General features: G+C 47.1%; 1 protein-coding gene across 4 annotated transcripts in view; it reads left to right on the forward strand.

Moving 5' to 3' along the window:
• Positions 1-544: 544 nt before the first annotated feature.
• Positions 545-12136, forward strand: part of SGMS1 (sphingomyelin synthase 1) — a 285858-nt gene continuing 274266 nt past the window's right edge. For 2 of the 4 annotated variants that reach the window (XM_058671229.1, XM_058671232.1), the window contains exon 1: positions 545-651. The gene's annotated coding sequence lies outside the window, so the exon portion shown is untranslated. Of the gene's footprint in view, positions 652-1035; positions 1220-1357; positions 1673-12136 lie in introns of those variants that run through there. The other 2 variants (XM_058671231.1, XM_058671230.1) reach the window with 2 other exon arrangements.

Below are 12136 nucleotides of genomic sequence, written 5' to 3' on the forward strand. Positions count from 1 at the left end.
AAATCCAACACTACTTCACAAACTCGTGCCCCGCCAACCGGCTCCCGCCCGGCTGCTCAGCTTGCCGGCCGTCCCTAACCGTCAAAGCCAGCCCCGGGGCTGCTCTCACTGAAACGCGAACGCCCGGGCCTTCCGCTCCTGCCTGAGGAAAGTCCTGGTCCCCTCAGGTTCCTGTCCGTTAGAGGCCGAATAAAAGGGAGGGGGTGGTCCGAGTGTCCTTCGTCCCGACCGCGTCCCTCAGAGTCCGGTGAGGAACCCCCAGTGGTCCCCCGCGGACCCCGCCCGGCCAGCCCGGCCCTCCCCTCACCCCCGGCCTTCTCGAACACCCGGAGGAGCGGACTCTGGTCGCGCGGGAAGCCGGGCCGGCTCGGCCGCGGACTGGGCATGCTCCGCAGCCCGGGAAGGCTCGCGGTGGCAAGTCGGAAGCGTTCGCACTGGCGAGCCAGGCAGCGGCCGGGCAGCGGCGGCGGGCAGGACGCGAACACCACCGAGGGCCGGCCCGGACGGGCGGCTCTGTCTGGCGCCCGACGAGCCGGGCCTCAGAGCGCGAAGCCCCGACGCTGCTCTGCCCCGGATTTTTCGTTCCGCGGCTGTTGGGGGGTGGGGGCCTCGGCGAGCGGAATTCCGGCGGCTGCCGCGACTCCGAAGCGAGTGAGTCGTGGGGTCGGGGGCGGGGGCCGGGGTGGGCGCGACGGGACACGGGTGGCGCGGGCCCGGCCTGGGGCGGCCGAGCGGCGGGCAGCCCTTGGGGCGAGGGGGCGTGAGCTCAGCCCGCGCGGCGCCGCGCGCCTACCTGGCGGGAGCTCCACCGGTGCTTGCGGCTCCCGGGGGTGGGCGCGGGGGCCGGCCCGGCGGCGGGGACGCGGGGCTCGGAGGGGGCGGGCATCCCTGGCCGTGTCGGGGCGGGGAGGAAGGCGGGGACATCCGTGGGCACTTTTTCAGAGGTGCTGCGTGCGGACTGGAAGGCTGCCTGGAGTCACATTGGGGCGGGCGGAACCTGGTGCGGCCAGGGAAGCTGGCGGGGAGGTGTTTTCGGGCGGAGGGTCCCCCGCCAGGGTCCCGACACCCCAGGGGCCAAGTCCACAGCACGGCCCCACCCCCACGGCCCGGGCGGCGGCTTGACAGTTGGTACCGCGGGGGTCGGATCACGGTCGCCCAGGCGTCCATGGTGTCGGATCCCCCTGTCGCGGCCCCTCGGTGCCCCGCGACGTCAGGACAGGTGGGACCCCACTTCTCCGAGGAGGGAGCTTTGCTCTCCAGGCCGCGTCCCAGCTCCCCGGCGCGCGCGGCGCGGAGACCTCGCCGGCTGCCCCCGACTCCGACTGGGGATGCTTAGGGGTAAGGCCTGGAGGTCCCCGGGGGGCGCAGTTCAGATCTAGCGCTTGTCTCCTGGACGCTGCTGGCCTCTCGAGTTGCGGGGGTCTGCGCGATCGCGAGTTGCCTCGTCAAGGGCAAAGCAGCCACAGCAGCCACAGCAGCGGCCGCCTCTCCCACCTCTCAAGCCAAGCCTGGGGCTTGTGGCTTCCTCCTGTGGTCGAGTGGGGTACCCCGGTCCCGCTAACGGAGTCAGCTGGCGCGTTTCTGGTTAACGCTTGTTTCCCTGTTGGGTGTTGCCGGTAAAAATCGGGGTAGGAGTTGCCGTGGCTGGAGGGAACGAAGAGAATCCAGACAGGTGCTTCTCAGGTGGTTCTTTTCACCTTCAAATGATACCGACTACAGCGGCTAACGCTTAGGAAAGCCAAAGTGCGATCTGCCTTCGGGCAAGGGAAGTTTATTTTCTGTGTCTTTGGGGGGGGGGCGGTGCCTGCTATTTCAGTTCCCTTGGCAGTTACCTTCCTGAACCCTTCAAGGTGTGTATTCAGGTTATTTTGCTTTTAGATTTTGGGGTGTTTCTGGTTGGTTGCTTGGATGTGAAAGTGGTGAGTGCCTGCGGTGGTGTGCTGTGAACACCCCACGCTTTCTGGCACCACGCAGTTGAGCTTTCAGAGAGGACTGAGTGGGCAAAACGAGAGGAGTGGGGCTGGTGACGTCGGAATGCGATGCGCTTGGAGTCGCCGAGGACTGCTCAGACGTAATAAGGTTGGCTGCTGTTTGGGCCTGTGCAGGAGGGAGGGCCGGCTTTTCATTGGTTCGGGTGGTAAGGGTGTAAGACGCCCATGGGAGAAGCCTGTCCCGGCATGGGAGTGTTTCTGGTCAGTGCTCCAAGGGAAGCCCAGGATGTTTGGTGATTCAGCAGGTGGCATTCTTCCAGCTCTGAAGCCATGCCTTGGCGGAGCAAGCCAGTGCAGCCTGTGCCTGCTGTCAGAGGTGCCAGCTCTGGGGGAGTCTCAGAGCGCTACCTTCTGCCTGTAGCGGCTTCCCTTTCCTGATTTTAATTCTTTCTGAGGTATGGAGGGCCTGGTCCTTTAAGTTTCATCTTTCTGCTGCTCTTGGACGATCAGTTTCTAGTTTTTGAGTTTCTGTATCGCTGTGACCTGCTGAGTAGCAGGAGGTGGCTGCTGGCTACCAAGCAGTTTAAGTAGTTAGCGGTTGTGCAGAGGGATAACGGTATGCAAAGCAGCAAAATCACGTTCTTCCATTTCTTCTTTAGAGCCATGACTCCTCCCTCCCTCCCTTTCTCTCTTCTTCCTTCCTTCACCAAAACAGTAAGATATTTCTGCAGTTCTTCAAAGCTTATAGGGGCCTTTTCCCCCCCAGATATCTGGAAACATTATTTTTTTGAAGAGAAATTAATTCAAAGGGCAGGTTAAACTATCATTAGGTAATACTTCATTCATTGAAGAATCCGGAGCATCTTTGCATAGTGCCTGACTTATAGTACATGGCAAGTGCTTGTTCAGCTGAAGTTTAAGATTCTTCATAATGAAAAAGCTTGTCAATAATTATTGTATTACTCATCTGTTTTAAGTTTATAAATGGAGTTAGAACAAAGTCTACACAGAAATACCTAAAGATCTCTGACCCTTAAAGAACTCTATTTTTTTTTCAGTTTTGTTGACTAAAGACATGTTTGGCTATAGACTTTCAGTCTTAATTTGAAAGCACAATTCATTTATTTTTCTGGTTAAATCCTTTTGCTTTTTGATTATGGCGAATCCTGTATCTCAGGACCTGAAAAACAGGCGTACTTTGCTAATCTATCTCAAGAAAATCTAAAGGACTCCTACATAGAGCTGTTGGTATACGTGTTTTTAAAACTAAAAAGTACTCCTGTTGCATATTAAATATCCTTTAATTTACAAAACTATTTTGTAAAAAGCATTTTAGGAAGACTCCATGGAATTTCTAATCTTTTATCATCCAGTGCATAGAGGAAACCACTTTGTACTCTTAATGTAAAGCAGTGATTTGGATGTTAGAATGTGTGTGAGGATAAGGGCTCCTGGAGGAAGGTACATGTGTAGCAGCTGCACTCATCTGTTTCTTACCCTCACTGTTCTGTTCCTTTTTCCAAATAGCAATTTCTTTTTACCCTAAGGATATATGTTCCTGGCACAGGCTTGCTTATTTAAAGCTGCTACTAGAGAACCTATTGTGTTTTCTCACGTAAATTTGATTGTTGGTGATTTTTATGTTCTGATTGTCCCCTTAGACCTACCCAGTATTTTGTAAGGCTAGCTGCTCAGTGACTGTTCAACAAAGTTCATAGTTCCTGTTAGGGCAAGGCACATTGTAGATGGCTTTGTCTTTACTTTTCTGGCTGATAGCTATGGTCACAGCATTCTCTTCTGGAAAAAGTGCCATGGTATGCTTCAAAGATTTTAATTTTCCTGTTAGAGGCTCTTGGATTGGAATATAGATGATTGTTTAGTGTCTCCTATTATATTCCAATAACTGCCATCACCTTGAAGCTATCCAATCACCAGTGGCCTTATTGTGGCTCAGTTCTCTTTGAGTGGAGTTTTGGGGAGCATTAATGGATAATGGTGGTGGTGGAGGAGGCGTGGCAGTGAAGAAAGGGGAAGAGAAAGGCTGGTGAGGCTGCAGTTTAATAACTGTGACTTCTGGTTTCAGTAAAACCAAAGTGAGTGAATAATGAACAAGTGTGGCTTGGTTGCCTGTATACCTTGCTCTGCTCTCTTTCCCCTCCAAGTCCTCTTTATCGTCATGTATAGACACAAGCACAGGAACAGATGTGTACAAATGTGCAGTCACAGAGGGACACCCAAGAGGGAAACACAGACATAGACACAGACACAGCCAAAAGCCAGACTGAACTTCTTTCTAAATGATATACCAGAGAGTGAGAACTTAGTTCTTAGCAGCTGTGGTGGATTCTGAGGTCCTGATTTCTTCCCATGCTTGTGTTTTAGAAAAATTTCCTCATACTCTTGGTGGTAAGCTAAACTCTGCTCCTGCTACAACAAGTGAAACCAGTGGGCATTCTGTCTTACTCTCCTCAGGGTAGTTGAGAGTATAGCTCAAGGTCAGTGGTTCTCAGAGTGTGGGTTGTAACCAGCATAGATAGCAGTCTCGTCCAGGAATTTGTTAGAAATGCAGATTGTGGATTTGTGTTCTAGCATGCTTAGTCTGAGTTCTAACATGCTGGGCTTGAGGTTCTGATGATGGGGAAAGCTGAGAGCTACAAGACTCTCCAAGTTGTGCTTACAGCCTTGCCTGAGGGCTCTTGATTACTCAGATCTCTGCTAATGTCCAATGTTATTCATTTTCCTCATTTTACTAAATATTTAGTGGTAACAAAGAGATGTTACACTCTTAATGTAAATTTATGTGCTCTCTTAGGGAGTTGGAGCTCTTATAATGTGTTTGTTAGTGCTGCCAGTTTCTTTGGCCAGTCTTAATCTGCTTTTCTGATGGGTTGATTTACAGATGTTTCCTACAGTATTCTAGATCCCACCTGTCTGTTACCTTAGTAGAACCTTGTGGGAATGCTTCATTTTGATTTGACCCAAAGCCGTTACACCTTGTGTAATGTTGCTCTTCAGGAGCCTTAGAATGATCTTCCTTACTCTAGGATGAAGAGGACATTCTATCAGTGTTTAAATTTTATCTTCTACATGGAAGTTTTTACTGTATTTGAGACTCGTTTTAATGTATGACCTGAGAATGGAACCCAGCTTTAGTTTGTCCTTTTTATTTTGTGGGACAGTTTCCCTTCTAGCATTCTTCCTCTCTTATTTCTTGTGGAGCAGCTTTTTATTCTTCACTGACTTCCCACACATATACATAACCTTATTGAGAGTTGTAATTTCCACATGTAAATTAAATTCATTTAAAGTGTGCAGTTTGCTTATGTATGACAGGTGTACTGACCCGTGAATCCACCAGAGCCACACTACTGAATGGAGAGCTCCCCTCAGGCTCTTTTTGGTCAATTCTGCCCCGGTCCCCAGCCTCAGGCAGGCAGTGAGGATTGGGAGTTAGCCATCCTAGAATTTTGTCTCAGTGGACTGATTCTACAGCTTGGTTCTTTTTTGGTATCTGGCTCTTCTCATTTGCATAAGACTTAACTTTTTAAAAATTGTGGTGAAATATATACAGTGTAAAGTTGACCCCTTAACCACTTTTGAGCATGTGATTCAGTGATAGTAAGCACATTTGTATTGTTGTGCAAACATCATTGCTGTCTCATCTTCAGAAAATTTTTAACATCTGAATTTGGAACTCCATTAGACTCGATATCCTGATCTTAAAAGTGTTCATGGAATTCTATTTTGTAGTTCTCCATATGTCCCAGTTGTACATGTTTTTATATCAAAATACTGTTACTATAATTATTCTTAATATTTTGTTCATTTGTAATACAGAGAACTTTCATCTACTTGTTTATTCCTCAAATGCCTGCAGCATCTGGGACTGGTTTAGGTAGGTCAAAGCTAGGAGGTGGAAACTCCATCTGGGCCTCCCACATGAGTGGCAAGGACTGAGTGTGCCATCAGCTGCTGCCTCCTAGGGTTCAAGTTAGCCAAAAGCTGGAATTAGGGGTGGAACTGGGACTTGAACCCAGGTGCTGTGATATGAGATGTGGATGTCCCAAGCATTGTCTTAAGTGTTGTGCTGAATAGCTGCCTCTCAATTTTTTTTTTTATTGTTACTGTTTTGTAGCATGTTTGATATGGCAGGGTGAGACCCTCCTTTGTTTTTTTCCAGACTGTGACTTGGTAACTTGTCAGTCTTTACCCTTCATATTCATTTTGAAATGAATCTTATATTTTCAAAAGAGTTTAGGAAAAGCAATTGGATTGCATCTAGTGTAGGCTAATGGGGAAAAATTAATATTTTAAGAATCTTGATATTATAATTTTATCCATGAATGCAGTTATTATCCTATCTTTTTAAAATGACATTTTTAAAAAGGTGTGGGGCCCGGCACGGTGGCCTAGTGACGAAAGTCCTCGCCTTGAATGCACCAGGATCCCATATGGGTGCCGGTTCTAATCGCAGCAGCCCTGCTTCCCATCCAGATCCCTGTTTGTGGCCTGGGAAATCAGTTGAGGATGGTCCAAGGCCTTGGGACCCTGTACCCATGTGGGAGACCTGGAAGAAGTTCCTGGCTCCTGGCTTTGGATCTGCTCAGCACCGGCTGTTGCGGTCGCTTGGGGAGTGAATCAATGGATGGAAAATCTTCCTCTCTGTCTCTCCTTCTGTCTATATATCTGACTTTGCAATAAAAATAAATAAACCTTAAAAGAAATCTTCAAAATAAAAGATTGTTTATTTGAAAGAGTTACAGAGAGTGAGGGAGAGATCTTCTGTGTGCTGATTCATTCCCCAGGTGGCCACAGTGGCAGCCCTGTGCCGGGAGCTTTATTGTGGTTTTCTCCTAGGTGATAGGGGTCTTCCTTGTAAGTGGTAGGGATCCAGATACTTGGGCCATACTCTACTTCTTCTCTTAGAGCTTTGACAGGGGGCTAGATGGAAGAGGAGCAGTTGCACGTGAACTAGTGCCCCTATAGAATGCTCGCGGCGTGGGCTGCAGCTTTACCTGCTATGTTATGCTAGCCTCTGACACGATTTTTAATCAAGTTTAAACATTTCCTGTCATGATAACATATATGTGTGTGTATATATGTAGGGGTGTGTGTGCAGTTAGGAAAATAATGTATGTTTTGAGGAGAGTTCATATACATACACAGGTATAATTGAAAAGTAATGTGCTTTGCTTTGAGGTGAATTTGAGTCTTTGCATCTTTTTTCCCACCTCTGGGTAGGCAGATAGGAGCTTTGGGGCATCCCTTAAAGTCTCCTTTCTTTCCTCACCAACCTTAAGTGACATTGGTCACTCGACTGACTTCTGGCAGCCGAAGGTTCCTCCTTAAGTAATATACTCTCTTGCAAGGCTGCCTTAGGATTTAGAAGAGATCTTGTAGGAGACACAAGCTTGAAATAGAGTTGCTACATGGTGAATGCTGGTGTCACACCTGCCTGATACCAGCTATAAACAGCATAAGGGCCATACTTTCATCTATTTGTCAGAATTGGTAGCAAAGAAGTGTCAGCAAAAGCCATGTGAATTAGCTAGCCAAGGAACAGTGTGGCACTTGCTAAGTCTGCCTAGGAAAGCCCATGCTTATGCCTGGTTTTGTTGAATTTCACAGAAAGTATGGTTACTTTCTGTGTATAGAATTTTCCAGTTGAGTGGGGAAGAAAACACTAATATACAAGAAACAATTAGAGAACTCTATGTGACAGATGGTATATAATTAGGGGTTAAGTGATGAGGTGCCAGGGGAGTTGTGAGAAGAGAGAAATCCTGCTTGGTGAGTTTTCATCTGACATGGATGGGATTAGATTTGGGTGGAGAGAAGGGACTGAAGAAACTAAGTGTAGTTGGCATTTCTATCTGGGGCTGTGAGGACGCGATACTGAATCCCTTGATTGCGGCTGTGGTGCCTATAAACCTCAGTGTATTTAACTCATTGGTTTGGGATCAGTGAGAGATGGCCAGCAGATACCTGGATAGCTAGTAGCTCTCTAAATTAGAGTGCAGTGGGGGAGGTCCCTGACTCTGGACTCAGTCTGCTTGGGTTTGGATCTTGTTCTCACCTTGCATGAGTTATATAGACTGCCATGCCTTCCTTAGCTTCTCAGCTGTTTGGTGAGTAGTAATTTGCCTTGCAGGACTGCTGAGAGAACTTCGTAAGTTTAAATTTGTAAGGCTTGGAGTGCTTCACAATAGAAACATGAACTGTTGTTAATGTTCATCAGGTTTCTCCTGTGTGTTGGGAGACCTTTGGCCCAGAGTTGTACATATTTTTTTCAGAAAGTTCTGGTTGAAGGCTGTGCAATCTAACAACGTGGATTTCTTTGCACTTTGGTGGGTAGGCATGAAAGGGTGCTTAGTTTGTCTATTGAACAAGTAAATACTAGAAGCAGGAGCCAGGTACAGTCTTTGTTGGTCCTGAATATCCTGACTTAGAACTATAGAGTGGGGTCCAGTGCAGTGGCTGAATGGCTAAATCCTAATGTTCCAAATGCCGAAATCCCATATGGGCACCAGTTGATGTTCTGGCTGTTCCATTTCCCATCCAGATCCCTGCTTATAGCTGGATGACCCGAAGCCTTGGGACCCTGCACCTATGTGGGAGACCTGGAAGAAACTTCTTGCTCCTGGCTTTGGATTGGCTCAGCCCGGTTGTTGTGGTCATTTGGGGAGTGAACCAGCAGATGGAAGAAGTTTGTCTCTCCTCTCCATAAATCTGATCTGTCCAATAAAAGTAAGAGAGAGAGTGAGAGAGTGAGAGAGAGAGGGCGCGCGCGCACGCTATAGAATGAAGGGAGTAGAACAAGTCAGGGGGTGAGTATGCAGCAAGAAGCAAGTTTTATTTTTGTTGTATTTTTAGTATGGATTAGACCTTTTGGCAGAGATGTAGTAATCATACAGATTCACATTTGGTTGAGAGTTGACCAGATGCCAGATAGTTTCTCAGACCTCATCTCTAAGAGATGAATCTTATCATTATCCCCTTGTTGGTGATAGAAAGTGAGGCACACACAGTTTGCCTGAGAAAGTGGAAAAAGGAATATACTAAAGCAGATTGGTGTTTGGGGCTTTTGCCAGTTGGCAAAAGTAACCAGAGTAGGTATAGTTGGTGGGGAGCCACCTCAGTTACGTAAAGAGCTGTGAGACACAGGTCAACCCAGCTGTGTTCCCATGACCTTGGGTGTTTATCAGCTTCAGTTAGTGCTCTCAAATTTCAGCTTTTATCGGATCACCTGGACAGCTGGTTACAACTGCTAGTGCTGTTCCTCCCAACCTCGCTGGAGTATGGGAGGTAAGCACCTTGGGGCAGGTAGCAACTGATTGTTTACATATCTGACATGTTTCCAGATGCCACTGCTGCTGGTCTAGGGACCAGTCCGCCAATCATGGCTGCAAGCAGTGCTCCATGTCATTGAGGAGCTAGCTGTGTCTCACTGTAGTTATGCTCAGGTAGAACGATTTAGAAATTGTAAGTGCCTTTTACTTCGTGAGTAAGACCTCTGTTCATGTGGCCCTCCATTTCCAGTAAGCATCCCCCACCAGCCTGGCTTCGCTGGGGAGTCCCTGCCCTACTCCAGTGCCTGTAATGAGTTATCCCCCAGCCTTCCTGGGCTCATCTAGTAGACATGCATGAAGCCATTAGACAATTCAGTATCTACATTTTTGTTGCTTTACTAGAGATGGCCTGCCCAGAAGGACATCAGACCCATCCCAGAAGATGCAAATGATGAAAAAATCCAGTGAGTGTTTGCCATTGCTATCAAGTGGTTTTCACGCATGACTCCAAAGAGCTGGAGAAGGCAGTGCTGAAATAAGCCTTTTAATTCATTTCTAAAAGAATTTCATTTATGATTCTCTTAAATTGCTGATTGGGTATTAATTTCACAAGCATTGCTTGTGTTAGCAGTGAGAATGCAGCTGGAGGGTACAGCATCTGCTGCAGGCTGCACGAGGACCACCAACTTGTTGCCTTTCTAAGGCCTTGGCACTTGCAGTCTGCACATGGTGGCACATGCATTTCCCTGTACTTGCAGACTGGCATGGTGATTCACCAGGTGTCACTGTGTCTTTTGGTAGTTTATAGAATGGATCCATGAGGATAACCTCAAAGAATGTATAAGTGGAATCTTTACCAGCCTAGTAAGAATTCAGAATTTTGATAGCCCCAGAGGGTACCCAGCTAGCTCCTCTGAAGCAGATTGAAGGCTTTCTGCGTGCTGTAGCCGTTCAACACTGTGGGGGTCAGGCTTGCTGTACCCTGTGGCTGCCACACACACAGGGATCTTCTCTCTGTGATGGCCTTGCTGGCCTCATGTCCAAGACTGTGTGTCTTATTGCATTGTGAAGAGCTGGTGGCACTGCACCAGTGGACCGGACCTCAGGAGAACACATGTGCCCTGTGATGGTTCCTTTTCCCATAGCTCCTTGGTGGAGTTGAGTGCACCCATTCTGGTTCACTTCTGGCTGCTGGCAGATGGAAAGGAAGGAGTAAGTTGTTTTATGAATGAACAGTGGGTGGTGTGCCAGTACAGGAGTCACTCTTTCCTGGTGTCTATAGTAACCTGGAACCTGGGGTGAACTCGATCAGTGTCAGGCAATCCAAACTCTCCACTTGCAGACCAGGAAATGGGTCCAGGTATCCCCGGGTTACTCTGTGGCCATAGCCGAGCACATGGGAATTTCACTTTGTGTGTGGGGGGGTGGTAGTAAATTCATATTTTATTTTTATTTTCCACAGACTTTCTGAAATATATATATTTACTTGCATGTCACTTGTAATAGTATCACAAAAGAAAATGCAGACGTGGGGTAGGGTGGAAATGAGAAATTGGGACAATGTAGAATTTAGCCCTTAGGAAAGATTGAGGGAAAATGAAGCACAACTTTGTTTGCAATAGTAGTCTTTGTTTAAAACTCATTTGGCTTAATGATAGAAAGTAAAAAATTTCCAAGTTTTACATTCCTAAGAGCTACTTTATTTTTGAAAGATGTATTTTATTTTCATTTGAAAGGCCGATTTACAGAAAAAGGAGAAAGAGCGAGAGCGAGAGAGAGACCGAGAGACCAGCACCCACCTACATGGGATGCCAGCACTGGTGGTGGAGGCTTAGCCTACTACACCAAGGCGCCTGCCCTTAACCACTTTTTTTTTTTCTTTAATGACAAAGTAAACTGTACTATGCTCCTGTAGCTTCTTAGGTGACTTTAAAGCCCCAATTGTCTGAGGTCACTGAGTCAGGGAACCTGGAACAGGTAACTTTCTTTGTCCACTTGTCCCATCCCTGCTGTAGTGGTAATATTTCACTTGTTAGCTGAAGACATGTCTGTATATCACTAATCCTTCAAAGACCCATATCACTCAGTTCTGGATCTCAGGGCTTCAGAGGGGGCCCAGCCAATAGCAGGTGCTTGTTGAGTGTTTGGTAACTAGCAAAGTAAATCCAGCAGGCCTGAGAGTGCCACTTCAGTCCTGGCACTCTCACCCTCCTCTCTGCCTCATCATATCCCCTAATAAAGCAGAGGAGCTGTGACAGGCTGGCAGGACGCAGAAGATCTCTGATAACTGGCGTAAGCAGGCATCTGGAACAGCGGTTCTTCCCAGACTTAATGGAGTTAGCTCCCATAGTCCAGAGTTCCTACAAAATCTTCCAAGTCTAAAACTCCTCCTCCCATGTATTTGTATGTAGCACTTTAGGGTAGGAAGTGTGGTCTGAACTACATAGGAGCACTCTTTGCTTTCATGACAATAATTCTTATTTCTTGAGGCTCTGGGGTACATATGGTGGCCATCTTACCTCACAGTAGCTAGGGAAGATACACACAAGTGTGTTTCCTGCAAACGTGGTTTGCTATTACAATTAAGACACCAAATCTGATTATAGTCTGCCTTTTCCATGTCAGACCATGTATCTTAATACAATTTTAATTTCTCTGTGCCTTAATTTTCCTGTGGGGGTAAATAAATGGTAGATAGAAAAATATTTTTCTGTTTTTTTTTTTTTTTTCTGTGAGGGTGAGGATTAAGAAATTGCAAAATAACAAATCAAAGGCACTGTTTGGTGTAGCCGTTAAAATACTACTTGGGACCAACTTGGTACTTGGGTTTGAATTGCAGCTCCACTAATGATTATTATTATTTTTTAAAGATTTATTTATTTTTATTGGAAAGGCAGATTTACAGAGAGGAAAGAA

Source organism: Ochotona princeps, chromosome 13, assembly GCF_030435755.1.
Source record: "Ochotona princeps isolate mOchPri1 chromosome 13, mOchPri1.hap1, whole genome shotgun sequence".
Taxonomy (NCBI): domain Eukaryota; kingdom Metazoa; phylum Chordata; class Mammalia; order Lagomorpha; family Ochotonidae; genus Ochotona; species Ochotona princeps.